Here is an 11,603-nt window from a genome sequence, read left to right as displayed (position 1 = left end):
CATATACGTGTATCAGTTCTATGATCATGCATATATCAGTTCTATAATACCTAGACCACTAATTGAACTACTAACTGAACCAGCTTTATTTCTATACCAAATGAAATGCCAATCTTCTACATTTTCTAGCTATTTAAACGATGCACCATAGCATTATTCAATTACTTTGCTTGCTTAAATAATTCTGTCAGTGATTGGATATCTATTCGCTACTAACAAGTAAAACTTTGTTCCTTAATTTTATCCGTTATCTGTTATTAGAATAAAATTTTCTTCAATACTGCCCCCAAGCAACAGACAACCACGTCTAAATAAATCAAGAAATTTACCATGCACTAAACAACCCCCTTTCACCTATAACAATCAACTTGATCGTCTAACATCAGCGGTTGCATCGGGACACCCGTTATCACGGTTACGTGCGCACACGTGCTTAGGTGTATCGCACGCGAATCCGATCTTCGATAATAAGCGAACCGTTTGCCAACGATAGAAAGCTGCATCGTTACGTGTATCGGCCCCCATGCATGCATGACTCTAAATACACACGAGAACCAGGGATGTAGCGCGTACGTAGCATCGTCGTCGCGCACGTAGGAACGATATTTATTGCCTCAGGCCTGGAAACAATTCATTATTCCCCGGTCGATGGTAATTAGTATAGTCGAAAGGGCGCTCGAAAGTCACGTCTGTCTACGTTTTCGACTGTCTTGCGTTCCGGAGGTAATTTCCAAAGAGAGAACTACTAAAGGGTAGGGAAAAAGGGATTTCCCTCAAATCTGGCAAAGAAACACAGGCACATAGTTTTGATTTCAAGTACGGTTGGTTTAGTACTTTCACATTTGTTTCGAGTGAATTATTATTGAAAGGAACTTATGTTCGAATGAATTTTTATTCCGATAAGGGATTATTCGAATGAATCTTTGTTCCAATAAAATATTGTTCAAACGTATTTTTATTCGAATAAAACAGCGATTCATGTTTGCCGAATAATTCCATTTATTTGAAATGTTATTCGAATAATACATTTAATTCTAGTTGCATGACATCGATGGTCTAGTAAATAATAGTATGCGATGCGATGAAACGATACGGATGGATGATAGACGTTCAATTGAGGTTTTCCGGTCAATATATTATTATTATTATGGTTGTACGTAATTAGAATAAATCCTTGTCGAAAGCTTGCTTGATGGTATATGGTCGGTTTAGTGGAGAATGAATATCTTTACATGAGCTTGAGGAGTTGTTGCAGCGATGAAATAGTTGTGCATTTATTATATTAAAATATAATCTACTAAAGAAATAATGTACTAGGGATTGAAGACTAAACTTAAACCATACTTTTTTAAAAAAAAAAAAGAATACCTAATTACAAAAGTTAGGAGATACCGTAAAAAAGTTTTGGTATTTCCACTGTTAAACAAACGTCCCGATCCATTAAATCTCACTCATCCATTTATCCACAAATCTTCGTCGTTGTCAAACGAAGTATCATCGAAGTTGCTCGTGATCCGTGATCGCATGCTATTTAGTCCACGGTTCGGTACCATGCACGAGGCTCGATTTCGACCAAAGACCAAGCTTAGCTGGCATTCTCTGCTTACGTTTTTCGCGTTGTTCCGAAGGTCTGGAGGTATTGACCGGTGGCCCTCTTGGTACAGCTCGGTACCAAGGCCCCTGTAAGGCGTACCAGGTATATGGCCATCCGTGCTGGCTGGCACCAACTATCGAACAAACTGACCAGTAGTCACGATATCCTGACGAAAGTTAAGCCCTTACACCACCTGTTCTCGATTGTCTTTCAGTCGTTGGGATTTTTAATACCCGTTACTGGACAATAGTCGTTTGTCACCATTTAGCTTGTCAAGCCGATTTCGAATAAAATTTTCCACCAGTAAATCCAATAATTCTTTCAACTTTGACACTTTCATCGTGAAATGAAATAACTGTGAAATACGCATCGATGTTGATCTAGTTATGCATTTTAGTATGTTCGTAATTGTAATTGTTCAACTTTTTAATGCTATAATTATACGAGATCAATTTAAATGAACAAGATAGTAATGTGGTTTGCGATGTTAAGAGTCTTTGTACATCCTATAAAAAGGCAATTTTTACTGTAAAATTAACGCGATCTGTTCCAAGAAAAGAAAGAATGGTTTCGTTATTGCTGTACATTTTAGAAAATAAATACGTATATACGTCATTCTATTTGGTTTATATTTATCGATGTTCGTATTTGCAATGAACCGATAATTGTTGACGACAAGATATAGAATCTTAATATTTTAATTTAATTTCTTTATTTCTGTCCCCAAAACATTAATCGTTAAACAGAGAACGTCTTGCAAAAATATATATATTTCTTTATACCCTTAAAACATTAAAACATATGTTCATCGTAGTAAGAAATTGAAACAAAACATTCATCGCAGATTGTATTCTATTTCTTGTTCTTTTGTGTAATATATTTAATAATACTACAATAATATTTTTAATATATGCCATAACTGTCTAAGGTTCAAACAACATCGACTAAAAAGTGCGAGAAATCCAAAGAGAAACAAATCATCCTCTAAACATCCTCCATCCTCAAAGAACAATTTTTCCATTCTTAAAATCGCAGCACAATTCACGCGTACGTGTTGCGCGTGATCTGACCCACGAGAGATCTTCCTCGATCTGACCCATTCATCCCGAACGAACCTTAACAGAGATAGAAACCATTAGAGAAAGGAGAGAGCGTAGAGACAAGAAGGCGACAGTTGCGCAAGAAGGGGCGCAACGCTCCTTCTCCGATGGCATCGTTGGTAAAAGGGTTCGTAAAAAAATGATCGGCCAGGATCTAAGATATAAAAAAAGATTTGTCCCCCCATAGAGAGACGGTATCCTTTCCTGAGGGTAAGAGAACGCACGGTGATCATCGACGACGGGGGACGACGGTTTTTGCAGCTGGGCCCCGTCCTGAATTACCAACGAAAAGGATTCGGGGGTCCATTCTTCTGACCTGGACGAATAAACTCGAAAGGACCTGCGTCCATGCAGGAGATGCATCTGACCTGCTTTTGCTTCTTCTTACTGCGCCACTCTTGCCCTCGATTCACGCGACCCAGACCCTTTTTCGTTCCTCCACTTATCGCTTCTTCCACCCATCGAATCCGCTGCCCTTTACGAACAGATTCTCTTCGTCCTTCTTTCGCTTTCTCGACATGTATCCCTTTGTGTATGTGAATCTTTTTTCTTCCGGGGACGTTATTGGGCCTATGATGTACTTCTGATCTGGTATACGCTTCTTCTTTATTGGGACCATGGTTGATGATACTTACGTGATTGATGGATGGTCAGGTTTTGGAATTAATTTCTGGGGTTTTTTTTTGTTGTTGTTGATTTTTGACATGTGGTTAGGGTGGAAGTTATACCGTTTATCGTGTAGCGAAATTTTTGATGCTTGCTATAAAAGTCTATTTCTTAGGGTGTTAGGTAATAATATATGAAATGAAACACTTTTAATAGTCAGCCCTTGATTGAATTCTAAGCTGAACGCGTACAAATTGGGAAAGGTGCTGTCACTTTTCCTCTATTAAAGAACAAAAATACAAAGTCAGAATTCTTTCCTTCCTTACATCTGATGCATTGTTTTATGAAGCTTATAATAAAAGATACGTAATCGTAAATGACGTAATATATTTTAAAGTATCTTTCTTCAACTGAGGCATAGTTTTCTCCGGCTTGTTTCCAGTATCTAGTTATTCAATAAGACTTTGAAAAGTCAATTGCAATATTAAATCACAATATTAAAACATTCATCCGTTAAATTAAAATATTAAATTGCATAGACAATAAACAATATGACTATTACATCGCAACATATTCATCTACCTAACGCATATGACTACTAAATCAAAACATGTCCATTCGATTAATGCATATAGCTATTACACCAAAATTGACAACAATTGAGATTTCTATCAAAAACAAGTGCATAAATCTATATTAACAACGCTTGTGCCTAACAAAACCTAAGCAAAGATATTTCTTGCAAAAAGCCACCAGCTCGACAATACTATCGTCCCATGCAAAATTTACCTCGTCGAAAATCCTTCATTTCCAAACAATCTCTCAAGCATTATCACACGCTACCCCATTCATTGCCACGGCAAAATCAGCGGCAAACAAGCAGCCTCGCTTTATCACGCACCACTTTACGTTCCTCCGAGCTCTCGTTTCTGCCGGCTTCGAACGACGAATGTTTAACCGCCTTATCAGCTAGGCACCGTGAAGCTCCTGGAACCAGATCAATCCGGTAACCAGAGAAAATCATAAGTTCCTTTCCAACAAGCTATCGAGAGGCTGACAAGAATCTTTTAATCAAATGCGGATAAAAGGCACGGATACTCGTTCAAATCGACAAGGAAGGGGAATACGAACGTGCCGAGTCATAAGTATTCGGCTATTTTCGTACATTCATAGTAACTACGTATATGGGAATTTTTGTCGAATTATGAACTTTAAAAAAATTAATGGCAAATTGATAACTTGATTGAAAGTAGTACCTGCTATATTCTTGTAAAATTATCGCTATAGATTTAGGTTACTTATTATAAAATATAAATGTTTTATTGACATTTGTTTCTTCACATCGATTCGTCGTACCAAATACTTTTTTAGTAACTTTTTATACACGAGAATCATCGTGGCGCTTACGCATAGGCTTCTTATTAGATTACAACATTAAATTATTACGAAAAATAAATAAATACTCAGGTAATTCGGAATAATTTCGTACTTCCTTACTGCATACTTTGTATCATTGTTATATCGTATACACATTAAAGATCAATTTTACTGTACCACATATTTTTTGTTATTTCTTTATAGTACTTTGCACATACGCAATGATTTTATATTCATGCATAATAAGAGATTTTTGATACGGTAAAATTCTATTTTTTATGACATTCCAGATATTTTTTTAGCACCAATAATACATAAATAGAAATTTGTAGCACATCCCTGGTTTTTCTTTTCTGGTATAAGTTTGCTTTTTGGTATTTATGGGAACGGTTAACGTCCTCCCTCGGGATCCGTGTCCTAACGCGCGCGATCAGCCGGCGGGACAAAGCGTCCGACAGGATTATGTCACACGGTCTGGCACGTTGGTCTATGTCTGGAAACAGGATTCGTTTTTCGTGCCTCGACGAGGATCGTGAATGATCGCAAATTGCTCGGACAATTTTCTACGGAGGATGATCGATCTCCCGTTCGAAGGCATACGCGGCCACATCGGATGGGATTACGCGAAAAGAACACAGATTTCGTGGGTCCCTTCCAGCATGTTGCCACGGAAAACGTGGCTTTTACGTCTCGTGATACTCTTTGAAATATATGATACTCTTTATAAAATTCCGCCGAGTATAAGAAAGGTAAAATAAACGCTGGACATTTCACGATATTACGACGTAATAATTTAACATAAATAACTAATAATTCAAAATAAGTGGCTTATTAAACAAAGTACAGTTGTTTACAGTAAAATTGACTTTAGAAGTAGAATTGACATATCTGAACGTGAGCTGCTATTATGCGAACGAATTAATTATATGGACAAATTAAATGGAGATCTACCGTGTATCATAGTATCATGTATCATAGTATGGTAGTGTGGTATCACGACGATTTTAAATTCTATTTAAAATTAGACCATCGTGAAGCATGGAATCTCCCGAAACCGAGTCAGAAGTCTGAGCAGGAAGCCAAACCGAAGCAGGCTAATTGCACACCGTCGTTACGATTACGCCGACGAGTCTAATCAGCCGTCTTAGCGTCAAAGATCCTATTCTTATCTTCGTCTCGAGGTTGTCACGGCGATTCGGGTCTCGCCACAGCGACACCGAACTGTCAGCTTGCAAACACCTGGCTCAAACACGTGAATCACACATCTCTTTACTCCTTACATTGTCGTCATCGACTATAATCGACTCGTAACACGAATATCATACGAAATTCGTTCGAACGATTCGGCGAATTCTAAACCTTGGTCCGGAATTTTTTCGTCCGTGGTCATGCAGAAGGTGGCGTCGCCGCGGCGAGAGGGAGCAAACAATTGTACAAATACCGCCGTATTTCATGATAACACATGTACAAACAGCCTTACGTAAAGCTGGCAATTACGATAAAACTGGACGGACGAGAAAAAACACGGAGCGAGCGCACTTTTCGTGTACACAAGACCGCGGATCGGTGTTCTTAAGTCGGTGGCGGCGGGACAAGGGCGAACTGCGGCGACGCACGTGTATCTTCGCTTTTGGGTCATCGCTTGCGGGATAACGAGAGTTTTGGTCTGTTAACCGATTTTTATTGGGAAAAAAAGAATTTTATCCGTGCTACGTTTTTTCGGTCATTTTTGACTCGACTTTTCTGATATCAGAAATATCTTCAGCTTGGGTGACGTACTAAAAACGGTTATGCATTAGTATGTCATAATTTCTTGTGTGAATTTTATGTTGAGTTCATCTTCTGAAAACATTGCAGATATTTTTTGTTTGCTAACTGTGATGCAAGATCGAAATATAAAAATTCAAGAATTTTAGTAGGATTAAATAGGATTAAATAGATTGCGGATGTTTATGCATTTATGGGAAACTAAAAAATTATAGATTTGTAGAATGGGCATGATATGCAGGAATACATCAAATATCTAATAATAATTATAATATTTAGTGGGTGGAGGAAATTTTTATTTGTGTTTCATTTGTTTAATTATGTTCGTAATTGGTATATGACAATCATCCGCAATCTAATAATGACAAAATTAGAAGGAAGGGAATAATAAATGAGTAATACATAGATAAAGACGATCCCTGTAAGACTACCTGTTTCGGTAGCGTAGAAGAGTTCATACACGAGGTTGCCTACGTGCAGGTGCTAACGGAAGCTTCCAAAAAAATCGAATAAATTCGATCGACGTAAAGTAACTATAAACTCATTCTTTTAGTATTACATTCGAATCTATTAAATCGATCAATTCTGTCATAGTTATTATTCGAATATATTAATAGAAATTCATTGTTTCACTAAATTTTCATTCGCTTTTTCTCCAGAAAATCAAAATTACATTCTTAAAGATGAAGTCATTGGAAAACACATATAATATAGCTACCATTAAATAGTAAAATTCTTCTTCCCAAGATCGAGTAAAGTACTTAATAATTTCCTGAAAATTCACCTACCTGATTTAAGTCGTCCATAAAATTAAAAAGCCAAAATCACTATTACACCAAATTGCCAAATATAATTGTCGTTGCTCATTTAAAACCTTTTCTAAGACCGTCAAGCAATTATATCATAAAACCAGCCACTACGACCTTTCCTCAACAGAACAAAACGAACAAATCGTTGTTCTCATCCCACTCACTCATCCTTATAAAATTCTTTAACCCAGCAAGACTCCGGAAACGTAGCCGTGCGCGCTCTGGCGGTGGCCGCGATAAGCTTGACTACGGTACGGTCGAAGGGCATGCGCCGCAGCCGTACGTCAGGGAACTGCCGTATCGATCGTGGCGAAGGGCGGCGAAGGGCAAAGGAAACTAAAACGGGCGTGCGTGTCCCGGGATTGCACATGTGTGAACGGGCCCCGGGAGCCAAGGATCCTGTGGCTAGGCAACCCAACTTACACGAGATTACGCGGAGCCAATAGCGTCGCAGGAGCGGCCGTCAAAGGCATATCGCAATGCGTGGTATGAGCCGAGTCTCTAAAAGGGGATTAGAGCTCCTCGTATTCCAGGATATGCGCGTATACACATACATATATATGTGTGCATACACACATATATATATGTATTAAAGGCTGGTTGCTTCTCTTCTTCTCACACACAGTTATACGTGATCCCCGGTTGCACGCATATGTACGCGGCTGGATATCGTGGCCCAGGTACATATGCGGACGAGGAGTATATATAAAACGTGGGTGTGGAGGTAACATCCGCGTAAGCGGTGCAGGAAGTCTTTGCCGCTACGGAATGGATTCTCGAAGACGCGATCGCGGTGCAAGAAGGACGGACGCCCCCGACGAAAGATACGTTTTTCCGAGGACATAAAGCGGGGATCTGTAATGTCGCTCCAGCTACACGATACGACTATTAAGATCCCGGTGTGCTTTCCTTTGGGAGAGGTATTAATGCCATGTCGACGGATCTTTCAACGTATTTGGTGCACCTAAACCAGGGTGCAAGGGTGAGCCGCTTTCTTTACGGAGCTGCTATTTAGACGAATCGTAACTCTGATTTTGACGATATCGAAAGATCTTGTTGAGGGAAAAACTGGAGGAACAAGTGAAAGGCGAATTTTGTCGGATTTTGTAGCTTTATTGACTTCGGTTTCGATATGTAATAAAAATATGTATCGTCTCTTACGATGACCATCATCATTTATACCTTGACAAGTACTTTATTGAAATATTTTTCGTTTTTTTTTTTTTTAAATAATAAATTGTTTCAAATAATTTTGATAAGCCCTTAAAGTGTTCAATTTTATTCAATATGTAGTAGAATATAGTGCAGAATATATGAATTGTTAAAACACAACGAACACAACAATAAATCCAACCTAATATTGAACAAGACTAAATAATAAGTAACACTTTTTAATGTTAATCCCTTAACGTATGAATTAGTCGTGGTTTATTGCTGAAAACGGCAACAAATTCTTTTAAAAACGTCATCCAAAAATTGTCATACTTTTCATCTTTTCAGTAAAACATATTTATATGATATATTCCGAATTACAAAAGTGAATATTCTATATATGAAATCAGTTCGTTAGCCTGGAATTATACATGCTTCCTTCATAACAAGCTTCCTTCAAACAATCTCCTATCTTACATCGCAAGAACTCATCTCTGCCAGTAAAAACGATAAAACCGATTACTCTGCCACCGATTATCGGAAAACTGGCGGTATGCTGATGAGGTGGGGCGGTACGAACGTCAGCTGGGAATTTATCGTGAGGCTACAGGGGCTGAGTTTCTTTAAATAAGCATCCGGTGTCGGTGGGCGATCGCGGGAAAACTTGGACGGCGAAGTTCGGCCGCGCGAAAGTTCGCTCGTCGAACGAAACTCCGCGGCGTGAAATAGGGGCGGTTTTCAAAGTCGTCGACTTTCACCGTCGCCAATTATCCCGGCACTTTCGATTTTTCCGCCGGTTCGTAAACTCCCCGGGCCGCTTAATTTGAATAAATTTCTAAGCGAACAAGCTGGTACCCCTACCCTCTCGTCTGCCTCGTCCTACTTCCGCTTGCCGCTACCTCTTACCCTCTCTACACAGTCTGCCTGTACCCCTTTCTCACCCCTTACCCCTCCCTCTTTCTCTTTCTTCATCCTACGAAGCATTTCTCTCTCGGCGTGCCGCCGTAAATCGCGAGTTCACTTTCCACACTTTTCACCTAGTTGGCGCGACGCCAGCTCGCTGAAAGAGGACGCGAAAAAAAGAGGGAGAAGGAGGAACAGGAAGAAGCTGGCCCGAGGAACTTTGCTTTCGCGAAACTTCCCCTTTAAGACGGTGACGAGATTTCGCTCGCGGAGACTGGCTTACCCTCCAATTATTCCTGATTTCTCCTTTATTCTTAGCCCGGAACCGCAAAGACAAATTCCACAGGAATACGATAAATAAACGTCGCCCGATGGAAAATTAATTTTCGCGGGACACGGAGGTGAGTAGTTTGCTAGTTTTGTTTGAAGCGCAGTTGGCAGAATAAATATGGCTGTAGAATGATTGTGGATGATGCTGGCGACTGTTATTTGAAACATTCAGAAACAAGATTGATCAGCTTCATTTTTTTTTACTTTAAGTTTCCTCTTTTATTTTAAACTTCTTAATGTTAGCATCAAATTAATTTGATTTCTTTTCTTAATTTTAATATCAAAGTACATGATTAATATTTATTATTTTGAATACCTCGGAAATTAAACAATTAAGCTGGGTGGAATCAATTTAACAATGTTTGGTTGTTTTATTTCATCGATATTTTCAAATGTTTAAAACGATACAAATAGCAATTACCTCGCTCTGATAATTCTATTTCTAATTTCTATAATCGCCAAGTAATTCATCTAGGTATTTGCGTTTAACGACTTGAAGATAATACGAGATATAAGGAAGAATATTCTTCGAAACAGCTTCATCAGAAGTTTGGCCCGTTGCTAAAACTTTCCGAAACAAGATACACTCGTTAGTTGGTTGAAGAAAGAGAAGTAGGCTACCTACTAGCTACCTGGACATCAGAATTATCGAGGACACGTGCTGACAAGGGTGAAAGGGGGTAGGTCAGCGTGATGTCCAGTTCGTCGAGTGCAGGACCTGCGCGTTTGCTTCGTACTCGGATCATATGGCAGAGAGTGGAAGCCGATTGGAGCAGCCAGTTTCGTCGGGGCGGGTTCTAAGCCGGTTTAGGGGCAGTTTACGCGCGGAACCACCCTCCTTCTTCTGACCATGGAGTTCTGACCCAGGGTCAGGTGTCTTCTTCGAATCCGATTTCGTCGTAACGCGTTTGACGCGTGGCACACGCGTGCTGTCAGGTGACAGCGGTTGTCTTCTTCATGAAGATGGTCGTGATTTGGTTTGAATTTTAGGCGAAATTCCGTGGAGTAGGTTTAGGTTACAATATTAGTAGAAAATAGAGAAATCAGATTCTCGTTTAGAAATAGGACTGTTTGTTAGAATTTTACAACTATTTATTATAACGTAAAAAATTGTCGAGTAGATTTAGGTAGAATAATAAGGTAAGCTGAAACTTGTTGAGGAATACGCTTTGATTTAGAAGTAGATTCGTCTGTTTTAATTTTAGTTCCTGTGGGGTAGCTTTAGGGTAATATAGCAAGATATTAAAATGAGGGATCTTGTGTGTGATTGCGGAATTGATTTCCATTTAAAAGTAGAATGAATTTTTTAAATTATAGTATCATTATGCACATTAACTACAGATTTGGGATTCTACGTAGATGCTAATTTTGCCCGCAACGAAGAAAGTCGAATTTTATTAAGCAGATATATTCTTTTCTCTTTCAATTAAGAGCTTAATATTGCATCGGCTCCTCGATCATTAGTTTCATTACGTACCCTTTTTTTCTTGCTTCTACTTTTAGCAATTTTATTTTACGAGTTAAGTAGAAAAGTTAATGTAGAAGAAATGAAAGAATTACTTCAACTATCAGTTCAACATCATAGAAGGCGATATGTATCGTTACGTAAGTAATCTTTCTAGCAGTTAGAAGCACGCAATAAACATACTTCGACTTGGGAATCAAGCTAATATGTTTCTCATTTCCGAGCGTGAGAATTAAGAGAATTAGTTTCCTTACCTGAGCAGAACTTTAAACAAAAGTCTAAAGCGTAAGAGTAGACTGATCTATTATGCAGCTTAGTTTCCAGAACATAGCTTTAGAAGACTAACTACCCTTCGTCATAAACTTTCACCCCGTTTCTTCTTTCACTGTGTTTTACTCTGCTAGAAACAGTCTCCATAATTTATTGACCCCTTCACCTAGACGTATTCTTACCTCTTTTACCTCCTTCTATACCCTCGTTCATAAGTATCAGGGTACTTA

General features: G+C 38.9%; 1 long non-coding RNA gene across 1 annotated transcript; it reads right to left on the bottom strand.

Moving 5' to 3' along the window:
• Positions 1-2,439: 2,439 nt before the first annotated feature.
• On the bottom strand, positions 2,440-7,426 carry LOC126927366 (uncharacterized). Its single transcript, XR_007715419.1, has 2 exons — positions 7,233-7,426; positions 2,440-4,287 (listed from the first exon to the last, which is right to left on the bottom strand). It is a non-coding gene; the product is annotated as an uncharacterized LOC126927366 (long non-coding RNA).
• Positions 7,427-11,603: the final 4,177 nt, after the last annotated feature.

The sequence above is a fragment of the Bombus affinis genome, chromosome 2, assembly GCF_024516045.1.
Source record: "Bombus affinis isolate iyBomAffi1 chromosome 2, iyBomAffi1.2, whole genome shotgun sequence".
Lineage (NCBI taxonomy): Eukaryota > Metazoa > Arthropoda > Insecta > Hymenoptera > Apidae > Bombus > Bombus affinis.
Note: the sequence above shows the minus strand (reverse complement) of the source record. Positions and strands in the feature narration are given on the sequence as shown.